This window comes from Procambarus clarkii, chromosome 24 (genome assembly GCF_040958095.1).
Source record: "Procambarus clarkii isolate CNS0578487 chromosome 24, FALCON_Pclarkii_2.0, whole genome shotgun sequence".
Lineage (NCBI taxonomy): Eukaryota > Metazoa > Arthropoda > Malacostraca > Decapoda > Cambaridae > Procambarus > Procambarus clarkii.
Window position 1 is genome coordinate 40,545,819 of NC_091173.1, and position 17,086 is coordinate 40,562,904.

A 17,086-nucleotide genomic window follows, 5' to 3' on the forward strand; every position below is an offset into this window, starting at 1 on the left:
TACGACTTTTTATACCGAAAAAATGCCAATTACTGAGAGCAGCGATTGATCACATTCTGCCCAAACCCTAACTGCAGTTTTCAAAATATCCCAAACATAACAAATTCGACGCTTGAGCAATATTTTGTAGCCAAATTCTGGCTCTCTGCACGTATTCGCAGTTTGAAATTTCGACTTTTTATACCGAAAATATGCCAATTACTGAAAGCGGCGATGGATCACATTTTGCCCACACACTTCCTGCAGTTTTCAAAATATCCCAAACATCCCTAATTCGACCCTTGAGCCTTATTTTGGAGCCAAATTCAGGCTCTCTGCACGTATTCGCAGTTTGAAATTACGACTTTTTATGCTGAAAATATGCCAATTACAGAGAGCAGCGATGGATCACATTCTGGCCAAACCCTCCCTGCAGTTTTCAAAATATTCCAAACATCCAAAATTCCACGCTTTAGCAATATTTTGGAGCCAAATTCTGGCCTTCTGCACGTATTCGCAGTTTGAAATTATTTCATTTTATACCGACAATATGCCAATTACTGAAAGCAGCGATGGGTCACATTTTGCCCAAACCCCCCTGCAGTTTTCAAAATATCCTAAACATCCCAAATTCGATCATTAAGCCAAATTTTGGAGCCAAATTCTGGCTTTCAGCATGTATTCGCAGTTTGAAATTTCGAATTTTTATTCCGAAAATATGCCAATTACTGAAAGCGGCGATTGATCACATTTTGCCCAAACCCTTCCTGCAGTTTTCAAAATATCCCCAACATCCCAAATTCGACCCTTGAGAAATATTTTAGAGCCAAATTCTGGCTCTCTGCACATATTCGCAGGTTGAAATTACGACATTTTATACCGAAAATATGCAAATTACTGAAAGCAGCGATGGGTCATATTTTGCCTAAACCCCCCCCCCCCACCCCCTGCAGTTTTTAAAATATCCCAAACATCCCCAATTCGACGCTTGAGACATATTTTGGAACTAAAATCGGGTTCTCTGCACGTATTCGCAATTTGAAATAATTTCATTTTATACCGACAATATGCCAATTACTGAGAGCGGCGATGGGTCACATTTTGCCAAAACCCCCCTGCAGTCTCAAAATATCCCAAACTTCCCAAATTCGACCCTTGAGCTATATTTTGGAGCCAAATTCTGGCTCTCTGCACGTATTCGCAGTTTGAAATTACGACTTTTTATACCGAAAATATGCCAATTACTGAAAGCGGCGATGGAACACATTCAGCCCAAACCCTCCCTGCAGTTTTTAAAATATCCCAAACATCCCAAATTCGACCCTTGAGCCTAATTTTGGAGCCAAATTCTGACTCTCTGCACGTATTCGTAGTTTGAAATTACGACTTTTTATACTGAAAATACGCCAATTACTAAAAGCAGCGAAAGGTCACATTTTGCCCAAACCCCCAAGCAGTTTTCAAAATATCACAAACATCCCAAATTCGACCCTTGAGCTATATTTTGGAGCCAAATTCTGGCTCTCTGCACGTATTCCCAGTTTGAAATGACGACTTTTTATACCAAAAATATGCCAATTACTGAGAGCGACGATGGACCACATTTTGCCTAATCCCTCCCTGCAGTTTTCAAAATATCCCAAACATCCTAAATTCGACCTTTGAGCCTAATTTTGGAGCCAAATTCTGGCTCTCTGCAAGTATTCGCAGTTTGACATTACGACTTTTTATACTGAAAATATGCCAATCACTGAAAGCAGCGATGGGTCACATTTTGACCAAACCCCCCTGCAGTTTTCTAAATATCCCAAATATACCAAATTCGACCCTAGAGCCATATTTTGGAGCCAAATTCTGGCTCTCTGCACGTATTCGCAGTTTGAAATTACGACTTTTTGTACCGAAAATATGCTAATTACTTAAAGCGGCGATAGATCACATTTTGCCCAAACCCTCCTATTTTGCCCAAACCCTATATCACATAAAGGAAAAGGGGATGATAAACGTCAAAATATTGCTATATTCGATGATTTTTAGTACGAAAAAAATGCAAGAAAACTTGCTTAAAATGCAATATTATGCGAAATTCTGAGATTTAAAGGCCAAATCACATATCGTGATGCTACATGAAATAGTATCGAAATACTGGTAAAAACGAATATATTCACGTGAAGTCACACTACATAAAAAACGTGAACAAAATCGCACTATTATCTTATTTGAAGATTTTAACTTCAAATCATAAAGCGAGGTTTCATATTATTTAGATCCTAGAAAAGACATATAAAAATGTTGTTTTTAATACAAATGATAAAAATCAATGTGTTTTTATTGGAATTATCTAAAATGTTCCTGATTTTCCGTTTATATTACCGATGGAAGATGTACACGTAAAACCGCTCTAATCCGGCTGAAACGTCGATATATGCAATAAATCAGAACTTCTCCCCTTTTCAATATCTTACTCAGTATTTTAACGAGAAACAAATAGTTGATTGAAAATTATGTATTTAAGGTTATCATCTAATCAATTATGTGTTTGCATCATTTTTATCGTATATTTAATGAATTATTAACAATAAACTGAAAATTCACAATAACGTGGAAAAACGGCAAAATATTGCCTAATTCGATGATATTTTGTTTAAATCACATAAAGGAAGAGAGGATGATAAACGTCGAAATATTGGTAAATTCGATGATTTTTAGTACAAAACAAAACGCAAGAAAACTTGCTTAAAAATGCAATATTATGCGAAATTCTCAGACTTAAGGCCAAATCACATATCGTGAGAAAACATGAAGAATTATCGAAATATTGGTAAAACGAATATATTTACGTACAATCACACTACATGAAAAACGTGAAAAAAATCGCTATATTACCAAATTTGAGGATTTTAACTTCAAATCATAAAGCGAGGTTTCGTATTATTTAGATCCAAGAAAAGACATATAAAGATGTTGTTTCAAATACAAATGATAAAAATCAATGAGTTTTCATTACCTCACTTGAGGTAATAACATTACCTCACTTGAGGTAATCACCTTACCTCACTTGAGGTAATCACATTACCTCACTTGAGGTAATTACCTCACTTTCATCCCTCACTTGAGCCTCTGCATCCCTCTCTTGAGCCTCTGCATCACTCTCTAGAACCCCTGCATCCCTCTCATGAGCCTTTGCATCACTCTCTTAAGCCTCTGCATTCCACTCTTGAGCCTCTGAGTCACTCTAAAGAGCCTCTGCATCCCTCTCTTGTGCTTCTACTTCCCTCACTTGACCCTCTTCATCCCTCTCTTGAGCCCCTGCATGCCTCTCTTGAGCCTCTGCATCCCTCTCTTGAGCCCCTGCATCCCTCTCTTAAGCCTCTGCATCACTCTCTTAAGCCTCTGGATCACTATCGTTAGCCTCTGAATCACTCTCTTGAGCCTCTGCATCCCTCTCTTGAACTCCTGCATCCCTCTCATGAACCTATGCATCCCTCTCTTGAGCCTTTGCATCACTCTCTTAAGCCTCTGCATCCCTCTCTTGAGCCTCTGCATCACTCTCTTGAGCCTCTGCATCACTCTCTTGAGCCTTTGCCTCACTCTCTTGAGCCTCTGCATCCCTCTCATAAGCCTCTGCAACACTCTCTTTAGCCTCTGCATCACACTTTTAAACCTCTGCATCCCTATCCTGAGCCTCTGCATCCCTCTCTTAAGCACCTGCATCCCTCTATTGACCCTCTGCAACACTCTCTTCAGCCTCTGCATCACTCTCTTCATCCTCTGCATCACTCTCTTGAGCACTTGAATCATTCTCTTGAGCCTCTGCATCTCTCTCTTAAGCCTCTGCAACACTCTCTTCAGACTCTGCATCACTCTCTTAAGCCTCTGCATCCATCTCTTGAGCCTCTGCATCCCTCTCTTAAGCCTCTGCATCACTCTCTTGAGCCTTTGAATCACTCTCTTGAGCCTCTGCATCACTCTCTTAAGCCTCTGCAACACTCTCTTCAGCCTCTGCATCACTCTCTTAAGCCTCTGCATCCCATTTTTGAGCCTCTGCATCACTTTCTTAAGCCTCTGCATCCCTTTCTTGAGCCTCTGCATCACTCTCTTGAACTCCTGCATCCCTCATATGAGCCTCTGCATCCATCTCCTGAGCCTTTGCATCACTCTCTTAAGCCTCTGCATCCTTCTCTTGAGCCTTTGCGTCACTCTCAAGTGCCTCTGCATCCCTCTCTTGTGCCTCTGCATCCCTCACTTGAGCGTCTGCATCCCTCTCTTGAGCCCCTGCATCCCTCTCTTGAGCCTCTGCATCCCTCTCTTAAGCCTTTGCATCACTCTCTTAAGCCTCTGCATCACTCTCGTAAGCCTCTGAATCACTCTCTTGAACCTCTGCATCCCTCTCTTGAGCCTCTGCATCACTCTCTTCAGCCTCTTCATCCCTCTCTTGAGCCTCTGCAACACTCTCTTCAGCCTCTGCATCACTCTCTTAAGCCTCGGAATCCCTCTCTTGAGGCCTCTGCATAGCTCTCTCGAGCCTCTGCATTACTCTCTTGAGCCCCTGCATCGCTCTCTTAAACCTCTGCATCCCTCTCTTGATCCTCTGCATCACTCTCTTGTGCCTCTGCAACATTCTCTTGAGCCTCTACATCCTTCACATAAGCCTCTACATCATTCTCCTGAGCCCCTGCATCACTCTCTTGAGCCTCTGCATCACTCTGTTTAGCCTCTGCATCTCTCTCTTCAGCCTCTGCATCACTCTCTTGATCCTCTGCTTCACTCTCTTCAGCCTCTGCATCATTCTCTTGAGCCTCTGCATCCCTCTCTTAGGCCTCTACATCATTTTCTTGAGCCTCTGCATCCCTCTCTTGAGCCTTTGCATCAATCTCCTAAGCCTCTGCATCCCTCTCTTGAGCCTCTGCTTCCCTCTCTTGAGCCTCTGCATCCCTCTCTTGAGCCTGTTCATCCCTCTATTGAGCCTCTGCATCCCTCTCTTGAGCCTCTGCACCACTCTCGTAAGCCTCTGGATCACTCTCATGAGCCTCTCTATCACTCTCTTGAGCCCCTACATCCCTCTATTGAGCCTCTGCATCACTTTCTTGAGCCTTTGCATCAGCCTCTTAAGCCTCTGCATCCCTCTTTTGAGCCTCTGCATCACTTTCTTAACCCTCTGCATCCCTTTCTTGAGCCTCTGCATCTCTCTCTTGAACTCCTCCATCCCTCACATGAACCTTTCCATCCTTCTCTTGAGCCTTTGAATCTCTCGCTTAAGCCTCAACATCCCTCTCTTGAGCCTCTGCATCCCTATCTTGAGCCTATGCATCCCTCTCTTAAGCCACTGCATCCCTCTATTGAGCCTCTGCAACATTCTCTTCAGCCTCTGCATCACTCTCTTCAGCCTCTGCATCACTCTCTTGAGCATTTGCATCACTCTCTTGAGCCTCAGCATCTCTCTCTTAAGCCTTTGCAACACTCTCTTCAGCCTCTGCATCACTCACGTAAGCCTCTGCATCCCTCTCTTGAGCCTCTGCATCCCTCTCTTATGCCACTGCATCACTCTCTTGAGCCTTTGCATCACTCTCTTGAGCCTCTGCATCACTCTCTTAAGCCTCTGCAACACTCTCTTCAGCCTCTGCATCACTCTCTTAAGCCTCTGCATCCCATTTTTGAGCCTCTGAATCACTTTCTTAAGCCTCTGCATCCCTTTCTTGAGCCTCTGCATCACTCTCTTGAACTCCTGCATCCCTCATATGAGCCTCTGCATCCCTCTCCTGAGCCTTTGCATCACTCTCTTAAGCCTCTGCATCCTTCTCTTGAGCCTCTGCGTCACTCTCAAGTGCCTCTGCATCCCTCTCTTGTGCCTCTGCATCCCTCACTTGAGCGTCTGCATCCCTCTCTAGAGCCCCTGCATCCCTCTCTTGAGCCTCTGCATCCCTCTCTTAAGCCTTTGCATCACTCTCTTAAGCCTCGGCATCACTCTCGTAAGCCTCTGAATTACTCTCTTGAACCTCTGCATCCCTCTCCTAAGCCTCTGCCTCACTCTCTTAAGCCTCTGCATCACTCTCTGGAACCTCTGCATCCCTCTCTTGAGCCTCTGCATCACTCTCTTCAGCCTCTTCATCCCTCTCTTGAGCCTCTGCAACACTCTCTTCAGCCTCTGCATCACTCTCTTAAGCCTCGGAATCCCTCTCTTGAGGCCTCTGCATAGCTCTCCCGAGCCTCTGCATTACTCTCTTGAGCCCCTGCATCGCTCTCTTAAACCTCTGCATCCCTCTCTTGATCCTCTGCAATCACTCTCTTGAGCCTCTGCATCATTCTCTTGAGCCTCTACATCCTTCTCATTAGCCTCTACATCATTCTCTTGAGCACCTGCATCACTCTCTTGAGCCTCTGCATCACTCTGTTTAGCCTCTGCATCTCTCTCTTCAGCCTCTGCATCACTCTCTTGATCCTCTGCTTCACTCTCTTCAGCCTCTGCATCATTCTCTTTAGCCACTGCATCCCTCTCTTAGGCCTCTACATCATTTTCTTGAGCCTCTGCATCCCTCTCTTGAGCCTTTGCATCACTCTCTTAAGCCTCTGCATCCCTCTCTTGAGCCTCTGCATCCCTCTCTTGAGCCTCTGCATCCCTCTCTTGAGCCTGTTCATCCCTCTATTGAGCCTCTGCATCCCTCTCTTCAGCCTCTGCACCACTCTCTTAAGCCTCTGCACAACTCTCGTAAGCCTCTGCATCACTCTCGTAAACCTCTGAATAACTCTCATGAGCCTCTCTATCACTCTCTTGAGCCCCTACATCCTTCTATTGAGCCTCTGCATCACTTTCTTGATACTCTGCATCACCCTCTTAAGGCTCTGCATCCCTCTTTTGAGCCTCTGCATCACTTTCTTAAGCCTCTGCATCCCTTTCTTGAGCCTCTGCATCTCTCTCTTCAACTTCTCCATCCCTCACATGAGCCTTTGCATCCTTCTCTTGAGCCTTTGCATCACTCGCTTAAGCCTCAACATCCCTCTCTTGAGCCTCTGCATCACTTTCAAGAGCCTCTGCATCCCTCTCTTGTGCCTCTGCATCCCTCACTTGAGCCCTGCATCCCTCTCTAGAGCCCCTGCATCCCTCTCTTGAGCCTCTGCATCCCTCTCTTGAGCCTTTGCATCCATCTCTTAAGCCTCTGCATCACTCTCTTAAGCCTCTGCATCACTCTTGTAAGCCTCTGAATAACTCTCTGGAGCCTCTGAATCCCTCTCTTAAGCCTTTGCATCACTCTCGTAAGCCTCTGAATCACTCTCTTGAGCCTCTGCATCCCTCTCTTAAGCCTCTGCAACACTCTCTTCAGCCACTGCATCACTCTCTTAAGCCTCTGCATCCCTCTCTTGATCATCTGCATCAATCTCGTAAGCCTCTGCATCACTCTCTTGAGCCTCTGCATAACTCTCTTGAGCCCAGGCTCAAGAGAGTTATGCAGAGGCTTAAGAGAGGGATGCCGAGGCTCAAGAGAGTGATGCAGAAGCTTAAGAGAGTGATGCAGAGGCATAAGAGAGGGATGCAGGTGCTCAAGAGAGGGATGCACAGGCTCAAGAGAGTGATGCAGAGGCTTAAGAGAGTGATGCAAAGGCTCAAGAGTGTGGTGCAGAGGCTTACGAGAGTGATGCAAAGGCTCAAGAGAGGGATGTAGAGGCTCAAGAGAGTGATGCAGAAGCTTAAAAGAGTGATGCAGAGGCTTAAGAGAGTGATGCAGAGGCTCAAGAGAGTGATGCAGAGGCTCAAGAGAGGGATTCAGAGGCTCAAGAGATGGATGCAGAGGCTTAAGAGAGTGATGCATAGGCTCAAGAGAGTGATGCAGAGGCTCATAAGAGGGATGTAGAGGCTCAAGAGAGTGATGCAGAGGCTAAAGAGAGTGATGCAGAGGCCTAGGAGAATAATGCAGAGGCTCAAGAGAGGGACGCAGAGGCTCAAGAGAGTGATGCAGAGGCTCAAGAAAGGGATGCCGAGGCTCAAGAGAGTGATTCAGAGGCTTACGATAGTGATGCAGAGGCATAAGAGAGTGATGCAGAGGCTTAAGAGAGCGATGCAGGGGCTCAAGAGAGGGATGCAGAGGCTCAAGAGAGTGATGCAGAGTCTGAAATGAGAGATGCAGAGGCTTAAAAAAGTGATGTAGAGGCTCAAAATAGGGATGCAGAGGCTTAACAGGGTGATGCAGAGGATGAAGAGAGTGATGCAGAGGCTAAAGAGAGGGATGCAGAGGCTGAAGAGAGTGATACAGAGGCGCAAGAGACTGATGCAAAGGATGAAGAGAGGGATGCAGAGGCTCAAGAGAGTAATGCAGAGGCTCAAGAGAGTGATGCAGAGGCTCAAGAGAATGATGCGAGGCTCAAGAGAGGGATGCAGAGGCTTAAGAGAGTAATGCAGAGACTCAAAAGAGTGATGCAGAGGATGAAGAGAGGGATGCAGAGGCTCACGAGAATGATGCAGAGGCTCAAGAGAGTGATGCAGAGAATGTATCACTTTCCTATCACTTCGATCACTTTCTTCTTCCTATGCATCACTCTCTTAAGCATTTGCATCACTCTCGTAAGCCTCTGAATCACTCACTTGAAACTCTGCATCCCTCTCTTGAGCCTCTGCATCACTCTCTAGAACTCCTGCATTTCTCTCCTGAGCCTTTGCATCACTCTCTTAAGCCTCTGCATCCCTCTCTTGAGCCTCTGCGTCACTCTCAAGTGCCTCTGCATCCCTCTCTTGTGCCTCTGCATCCCTCACTTGAGCGTCTGCATCCCTCTCTTGAGCCCCTGCATCCCTCTCTTGAGCCTCTGCATCCCTCTCTAAAGCCTTTGCATCACTCTCTTAAGCCTCTGCATCACTCTCGTAAGCCTCTGAATCACTCTCTTGAACCTCTGCGTCCCTCTCCTAAGCCTCTGCCTCACACTCTTAAGCCTCTGCATCACTCTCTTGAACCTCTGCAACCCTCTCTTGAGCCTCTGCATCACTCTCTTCAGCCTCTTCATCCCTCTCCTGAGCCCCTGCATCACTCTCTTGAGCCTCTGCATCACTCTGTTTAGCCTCTGCATCTCTCTCTTCAGCCTCTGCATCACTCTCTTGGTCCTCTGTTTCACTCTCTTCAGCCTCTGCATCATTCTCTTGAGCCTCTGCATCCCTCTCTTAGGCCTCTACATCATTTTCTTGAGCCTCTGCATCCCTCTCTTGAGCCTTTGCATCACTCTCTTAAGCCCCTGCATCCCTCTCTTGAGCCTCTGCATCCCTCTCTTTTGCCTCTGCATCCCTCACTTGAGGCTTTGCATCCCTCTCTAGAGCCTCTGCATCCCTCTCTTGAGCCTCTGCATCCCTCTCTTGCGCATTTGCATCCATCTCTTAAACCTCTGCATCACTCTCTTATGCCTCTGCATCACTCTTGTAAGCCTCTGAATAACTCTCTTGAGCCTCTGACTCCCTCTCTTAAGCCTTTGCATCACTCTCATAAGCCTCTGAATCACTCTCTTGAGCCTCTGCATCCCTCTCTTAAGCCTCTGCAACACTCTCTTCAGCCGCTGCATCACTCTCTTAAGCCTCTGCATCACTCTCTTGATCATCTGCATCAATCTCGTAAGCCTCTGCATCACTCTCTTGAGCCTCTGTATAACTCTTTTGAGCCCAGGCTCAAGAGAGTTATGCAGAGGCTTAAGAGACGGATGCCGAGGCTCAAGAGAGTGATGCAGAGGCTTAAGAGAGTGATGCAGAGGCATAAGAGAGGGATGCAGGTGCTCAAGAGAGGGATGCACAGGCTCAAGAGAGTGATGCAGAGGCTTAAGAGAGTGATGCAAAGGCTCAAGAGTGTGGTGCAGAGGCTTACGAGAGTGATGCAGAGGCTCAAGAGAGGAATGTAGAGGCTCAAGAGAGTGATGCAGAAGCTTAAGAGAGTGATGCAGAGGCTTAGGAGAGTGATGCAGAGGCTCAAGAGAGTGATGCAGAGGCTCAAGAGAGGGATTCAGAGGCTCAAGAGATGGATGCAGAGGCTTAAGAGAGTGATGCAGAGGCTCATAAGAGGGATGTAGAGGCTCAAGAGAGTGATGCAGAGGCTAAAGAGAGTGATGCAGAGGCCTAGGAGAATGATGCAGAGGCTCAAGAGAGGGATGCAGAGGCTGAAGAGAGTGATGCAGAGGCTCAAGAAAGGGATGCCGAGACTCAAGAGAGTGATTCAGCGTCTTACGAGAGTGATGCAGAGGCATAAGAGAGTGATGCAGAGGCTTAAGAAAGCGATGCAGGGGCTCAAGAGAGGGATGCAGGGCTCAAGAGAGTGATGCAGAGTTTGAAGTGAGAGATGCAGAGGCTTAAAAAAGCGATGTAGAGGCTCAAAATAGGGATGCAGAGGCTTAAGAGGGTGATGCAGAGGCTGAAGAGAGTGATGCAGAGGCTATAGAGAGGGATGCAGAGGCTGAAGAGAGTGATACAGAGGCTCAAGAGACTGATGCAGAGGATGAAGAGAGGGATGCAGAGGCTCAAGAGAGTAATGCAGAGGCTCAAGAGAGTGATGCAGAGGCTCAAGAGAATGATGCAGAGGCTCAAGAGAGGGATGCAGAGGCTAACAAGAGTAATGCAGAGACTCAAGAGAGTGATGCAGAGGATGAAGAGAGAGATGCAGAGGCTCAAGAGAATGATGCAGAGGCTCAAGAGAGTGATGCAGAGGATGAATCACTTTCTTATCACTTCGATCACTTTCTTCTTCCTCGGCATCACTCTCTTAAGCGTTTGCATCACTCTCGTAAGCCTCTGAATCACTCTCTTGAGCCTCAGAATCCCTCTCTTGAGCCTCTGCATCCCTCTCTTGGGCCTCTGCATCACTTCCAAGAGCCTCTGCATCCCTCTCATGTGCTTCTACATCCCTCACTTGAGCCTCTGCATCCCTCTCTTGAGCCTCTGCATCACTCTCTAGAACTCCTGCATCCCTCTCATGAGCCTTTGCATCACTCTCTTAAGCCTCTGCATTCCTCTCTTGAGCCTCTGCGTCACTCTAAAGAGCCTCTGCGTCACTCTAAAGAGCCTCTGCATCCCTCTCTTGTGCTTCTACTTCCCTCACTTGAGCCTCTGCATCCCTCTTTTGACCCTGTGAATCACTCGCTTGAGCCTCTGCATCCCTCTCTTGAACTCCTGCATTTCCTCTCATGAGCATCTGCATCCCTCTCTTGAACCTTTGCATCACTCTCTTAAGCCTCTTCATCCCTCTCTTGAGCCTCTGCATCACTCTCTTGAGCCTCTGCATCACTCTCTTGAGCCTTTGCATCACTCTCTTGAGCCTCTGCATCCCTCTCATAAGCCTCTGCAACACTCTCTTTAGCCTCTGCATCACACTTTTAAACCTCTGCATCCCTATCTTGAGCCTCTGCATCCCTCTCTTAAGCCTCTGCATCCCTCTATTGAGCCTCTGCAACACTCTCTTCAGCCTCTGCATTACTCTCTTCAGCCTCTGCATCACTCTCTTGAGCTTTTGCATCACTCTCTTGAGCCTCTGCATCTCTCTCTTAAGCCTCTGCAACACTCTCTTCAGCCTCTGCATCACTCTGTTAAGCCTCTGCATCCCTCTCTTGAGCCTCTGCATCCCTCTCTTAAGCCTCTTCATCACTCTCTTGAGCCTTTGCATCACTCTCGTGAGACTCTGTATCACTCTCTTAAGCCTCTGCATCCCTCTCTTTTGCCTCTGCATCCCTCACTTGAGCCTCTGCATCCCTCTCTTGAGCCTCTGCATCCCTCTATTGGGCCTCTACATCCATCTCTTGAGTCTCTGCATCCCTCTCTTAAGCCTTTGCATCACTCTCTTAAGCCTCTGCATCACTCTCTTAAGCCTCTGAATCACTATCTTGAGCCTCTGCATCACTCTCTTGAGCCCCCTGAATTCCTCTCCCAAGCCTCTGCATCACTCTGTTGAGCCTCTACATCCCTCTCCTAAGCCTGCCTCACTCTCTTAAGCCTCTGCATCACTCTCTTGAGCCTCTGCATCACTCTCTTCAGCCTCTTCATCCCACTCCTGAGCCTCTGCAACACTCTTTTCATCCTCTGCATCACTCTCTTAAGCCTTTGAATCCCTCTCTCAAGGCCTCTGCATAACTCTCTCGAGCCTCTGCATCACTCTCATGATTCTCTGTATCACTCACGTAAGCCTCTGAATCACTCTCTTGAGCCTCTGCATCCCTCCCTTAAGCCTCTGCATCACTCTCTTAAGCCTCTGCATCACTCTCTTGATCGTCTGCATCACTCTCTTGAGCCTCTGCATCACTCTCTTGAGCCTCTCTATCACTCTCTTCATTCTCTGCATAACTCTCTTGAGCCTCTGCATCATTCTCTTGAGCCTCTACATCCCTCACATGAGCCTTTGCATCCTTCTCTTGAGCCTTTGCATCACTCGCTTAAGCCTCAACATCCCTCTCTTGAGCCTCTGCATCACTTTCAAGAGCCTCAGCATCCCTCTCTTATGCCTCTGCATCACTCCCTTGAGCCTCTACATCCCTCTAATAAGCATCTGCATCACTCTCTTGAGCCTCTGTACCCATCTCTTGAGCCTCTGCATCACTCTCTTGAGTCTCTGCATCAATCTCTTGAGCCTCTGCATCTCTCTCTTGAGCCTCTGCATCACTCTCTTAATCCTCTGCATCCCTCTCTTGATCCTCTGCATCACTCTCTTGAGCCTCTGCATCATTTTCCTGAGCCTCTACATCCTTCTCTAAATCCTCTACATCATTCTCTTGAACCCCTTCAGCACTCTCTTGAATCTCTGCATCACTCTCTTTAGCCTCTGCATCCCTCTCTTGATCCTCTGCTTCACTCTCTTGAGCCTCTGCATAATTTTCCTGAGCCTCTACATCCTTCTCTTAATCCTCTACATCATTCTCTTGAACCCCTTCAGCACTCTCTTAAGTCTCTGCATCACTCTCTTGAGCCTCTGCATCTCTCTCTTGAGCCTCTGCATCACTCTCTTAATCCTCTGCATCCCTCTCGTGATCCTCTGCATCACTCTCTTGAGCCTCTGCATCCCTCTCTTAAGCCTCTGCAACACTCTCTTCAGCCTCTGCATCACTCTCTTGAGCCTTTGCATCACTCTCTTGAGCCACTGCATTCCTCTCTTAAGCCTCTGCAACACTCTCTTCAGCCTCTGCATCACTCTCTTAATCTTCTGCATTCCTTTCTTGAGACTCTGCATCACTCTCTTGAACTCCTGCATCCCTCTCATGAGCCTCTGCATCCCTCTCCTGAACCTTTGCGTCACTCTCTTAAGCCTCTGCATCCCTCTCTTGAGCCTCTGCGTCACTCTCAAGAGCCTCTGCATCCCGCTTTTGTGCCTCTGCATCCCTCACATGAGCCTCTGCATCCCTCTCTTGAGCCCCTGCATCCCTCTCTTGAGCCTCCTCATCCCTCTCTTGAGCCCCTGCATCCCTCTTTTAAGCCTCTGCATCCCTCTCTTGAGCCTCTGCATCCCTTTCTTAAGCGTCTGCAACACTCTCTTCATCCTCTTCATCACTCTCTTGAGCCTTTGCATCACTCTCTTGAGCCTCTGCATCCCTTTTTTGAGCCTCTGCATTACTTTCTTAAGCCTCTGCATCCCTTTCTTGAACCTCTGCATCATTCTGTTGAACTCCTGCATCCCTCCCATGAGTCTCTGCATCCCTCTTCTAAGCCTTTGCATCACTCTCTAAAGCCTCTGCTTCCCTCACTTGAGCCTTTGCATCACTCTCTTAAGCCTCTGCATCCCTCTCTTGAACCTCTGCGTCACTCTCAAGAGCCTCTGCATCCCTCTCTTGTGCCTCTGCTTCCCTCACTTGAGCCTCTGCACCCCTCTCTTGAGCCCCTGCATCCCTCTCTTGAGCCTCTGCATCCCTCTCTTGAGCCTCTGCATCCCTCTCTTAAGCCTCTGCATCACTCTCTTAAGCCTCTGCATCACTCTTGTAAGTTTCTGAATCACTCTGTTGAGCCTCTGCATCACTCTCTTGAGCCTCTCCATCACTCTCTTTGGCCTCTGCATCCCTCTCTTAAGCCTCTGCATCATTCTCTTTAGCCTCTGCATCCCTATCTTAAGCCTCTGCATCATTCTCTTCAGCCTCTGTATCCCTCTCTTGAGCCTCTCTATCACTCTCTTGAGCCTCTGCATCACTCTCTTGAGCCTCTGCATCACTCTCTTAAGCCTCTGCATCACCCTCTTAAGCCTCGGCATTACTCTCTTGAGCCTCTGCATCCCTCCCCTAAGCCTCTGCATCCCTCTCTTGATCCTCTGCATCCCTCTCTTGAGCCTCTGCATCCCTCTCTTAAGTCTCTGCAACACTCTCTTCATCCTATGCGTCACTCTCTTACGCCTCTGCCTGTTGAGCCTCTGCATCCCTCTCTTAAGCCTCTGTAACACTCTCTTCAGCCTCTTCATCACTCTCTAGAGCCTTTGCATCACTCTCTTGAGCCTCTGCATCCCTTTTTTGAGCCTTTGCATTACTTTCTTAAGCCTCTGCATCCCTTTCTTGAACCTCTGCATCATTCTGTTGAACTCCTGCATCCCTCCCATGAGTCTCTGCATCCCTCTCCTAAGCCTTTGCATCACTCTCTAAAGCCTCTGCATTCCTCACTTGAGCCTCTGCATCTTTCTCTTGAGCCCCTGCATCCCACTCTTGAGCCTCTGCATCCCTCTCTTGAGCCCCAGCATCTCTCTCTTAAGCCTCTGCATCACTCTCTTAAGCCTCTGCATCACCCTCTTAACCCTCGGCATTACTCTCTTGAGCCTCTGCATCCCTCTCCTAAGCCTCTGCATCCCTCTCTTGAGCCTCTGCATCACTCTCTTCAGCCTCTGCATCACTCTCTTGAGCCTTTGCATCACTCTCCTGAGCCTCTGCATCCCTCTCTTAAGCCTCTGGAACACTCTCTTCAGCCTCTGCATCACTCTCTTAAGACTTTGCATCCCTCTCTTGAGACTCTGCATCCCTCTCTTGAGCCTCTGCATCCCTCTCTTAAGCCTCGGCTTGACTCTCTTAAGCCTCTGCATCACTCTCCTAAGCCTCTGAATCACTCTCTTGAGCCTCTGCATCACTCTCTTGAGCCCCTGCATCACTCTCTCAATCCTCTGCATCACTCTCTTGAGCCTCTGCATCACCCTCTTAAGCTTCTGCATTACTCTCCTGAGCCTCTGCATCCGTCTCTTAAGCCTCTGCATCCCTCTCTTGATCCTCTGCATCCCTCTCTTAAGCCTCTGCATCACACTCTTGAGCCTTTGCATCACTCTCCTGAGCCTCTGCATCCCTCTCTTAAGCCTCTGCATCACTCTCTTAAGAATCTGCATCCCTCTCTTGAGCCTCTGCATCCCTCTCTTAAGCCATTGCAACACTCTCTTCAGCCTCTGAATCACTCTTTTGAGCCTTTGCATCACTCTCCTGAGCCTCTGCATCCCTCTCTTAAGCCTCTACAACACTCACTTCAGCCTATGCATCACTCTCTTAAGCTTCTGCATCACTCTCTTAAGCTTCTGCATCCCTTTCTTGAGCCTCTGCATCGCTCTCTTGAACTCCTGCATCCCTCTCATGACCCTCTGCATCCCTCTCCTGAACCTTTGCATCACTCTCTTAAGCCTCTGCATCCTTCTCTTGAGCCTCTGCGTCACTCTCAAGAGCCTCTGCATCCCTCTCTTGTGCCTCTGCATCCCCAACTTGAGCCTCTGCATCCCTCTCTTGTGCCCCTGCATCCCTCTCTTGAGCCTCTGCATCCCTCTCTTGAGCCCCTGCATCCCTCGCTTGAGCCTCTGCATCTCTCTCTTAAGCCTCTGCATCACTCTCTTAAGCCTCTGCATCACTCTCTAGAGCCTCTGCATCACTCTCTTCAGCCTCTGCATCACTCTCTTAAGCCTCTGCTTCCTTCTTTTGATCCTCTGCATCACTCCCTTGAGCCTCTGCATCACTCTCTTGATCGTCTGCATCACTCTCTTGAGCCTCTGCATCACTCTCTTGAGCCTCTCTATCACTCTCTTGTGCCTCTGCATCACTCTCTTGAGCCTCTGCATCACTCTCTTAAGCCTCTGCATCCCTCTCTTAAGCCTCTGCATCATTCTCTTTAGCCTCTGCATTCCTCTCTTAAGCCTCTGCATCACTCTCTTGATCCTCTGCATCCCTCTCTTAAGCCTCTGCATCATTCTCTTGAGCCCCTGCATCCCTCTCTTGAACCTCTGCATCCCTCTCTTGAGCCTCTGCATCACTCTCTTCAGCCTCTTCATCCCTCTCTTGAGCCTCTGCAACACTCTCTTCAGCCTCTGCATCACTCTCTTAAGCCTCGGAATCCCTCTCTTGAGGCCTCTGCATAGCTCTCTCGAGCCTCTGCATTACTCTCTTGAGCCCCTGCATCGCTCTCTTAAACCTCTGCATCCCTCTCTTGATCCTCTGCATCACTCTCTTGTGCCTCTGCAACATTCTCTTGAGCCTCTACATCCTTCACATAAGCCTCTACATCATTCTCCTGAGCCCCTGCATCACTCTCTTGAGCCTCTGCATCACTCTGTTTAGCCTCTGCATCTCTCTCTTCAGCCTCTGCATCACTCTCTTGATCCTCTGCTTCACTCTCTTCAGCCTCTGCATCATTCTCTTGAGCCTCTGCATCCCTCTCTTAGGCCTCTACATCATTTTCTTGAGCCTCTGCATCCCTCTCTTGAGCCTTTGCATCAATCTCCTAAGCCTCTGCATCCCTCTCTTGAGCCTCTGCTTCCCTCTCTTGAGCCTCTGCATCCCTCTCTTGAGCCTGTTCATCCCTCTATTGAGCCTCTGCATCCCTCTCTTGAGCCTCTGCACCACTCTCGTAAGCCTCTGGATCACTCTCATGAGCCTCTCTATCACTCTCTTGAGCCCCTACATCCCTCTATTGAGCCTCTGCATCACTTTCTTGAGCCTTTGCATCAGCCTCTTAAGCCTCTGCATCCCTCTTTTGAGCCTCTGCATCACTTTCTTAACCCTCTGCATCCCTTTCTTGAGCCTCTGCATCTCTCTCTTGAACTCCTCCATCCCTCACATGAACCTTTCCATCCTTCTCTTGAGCCTTTGAATCTCTCGCTTAAGCCTCAACATCCCTCTCTTGAGCCTCTGCATCCCTATCTTGAGCCTATGCATCCCTCTCTTAAGCCAC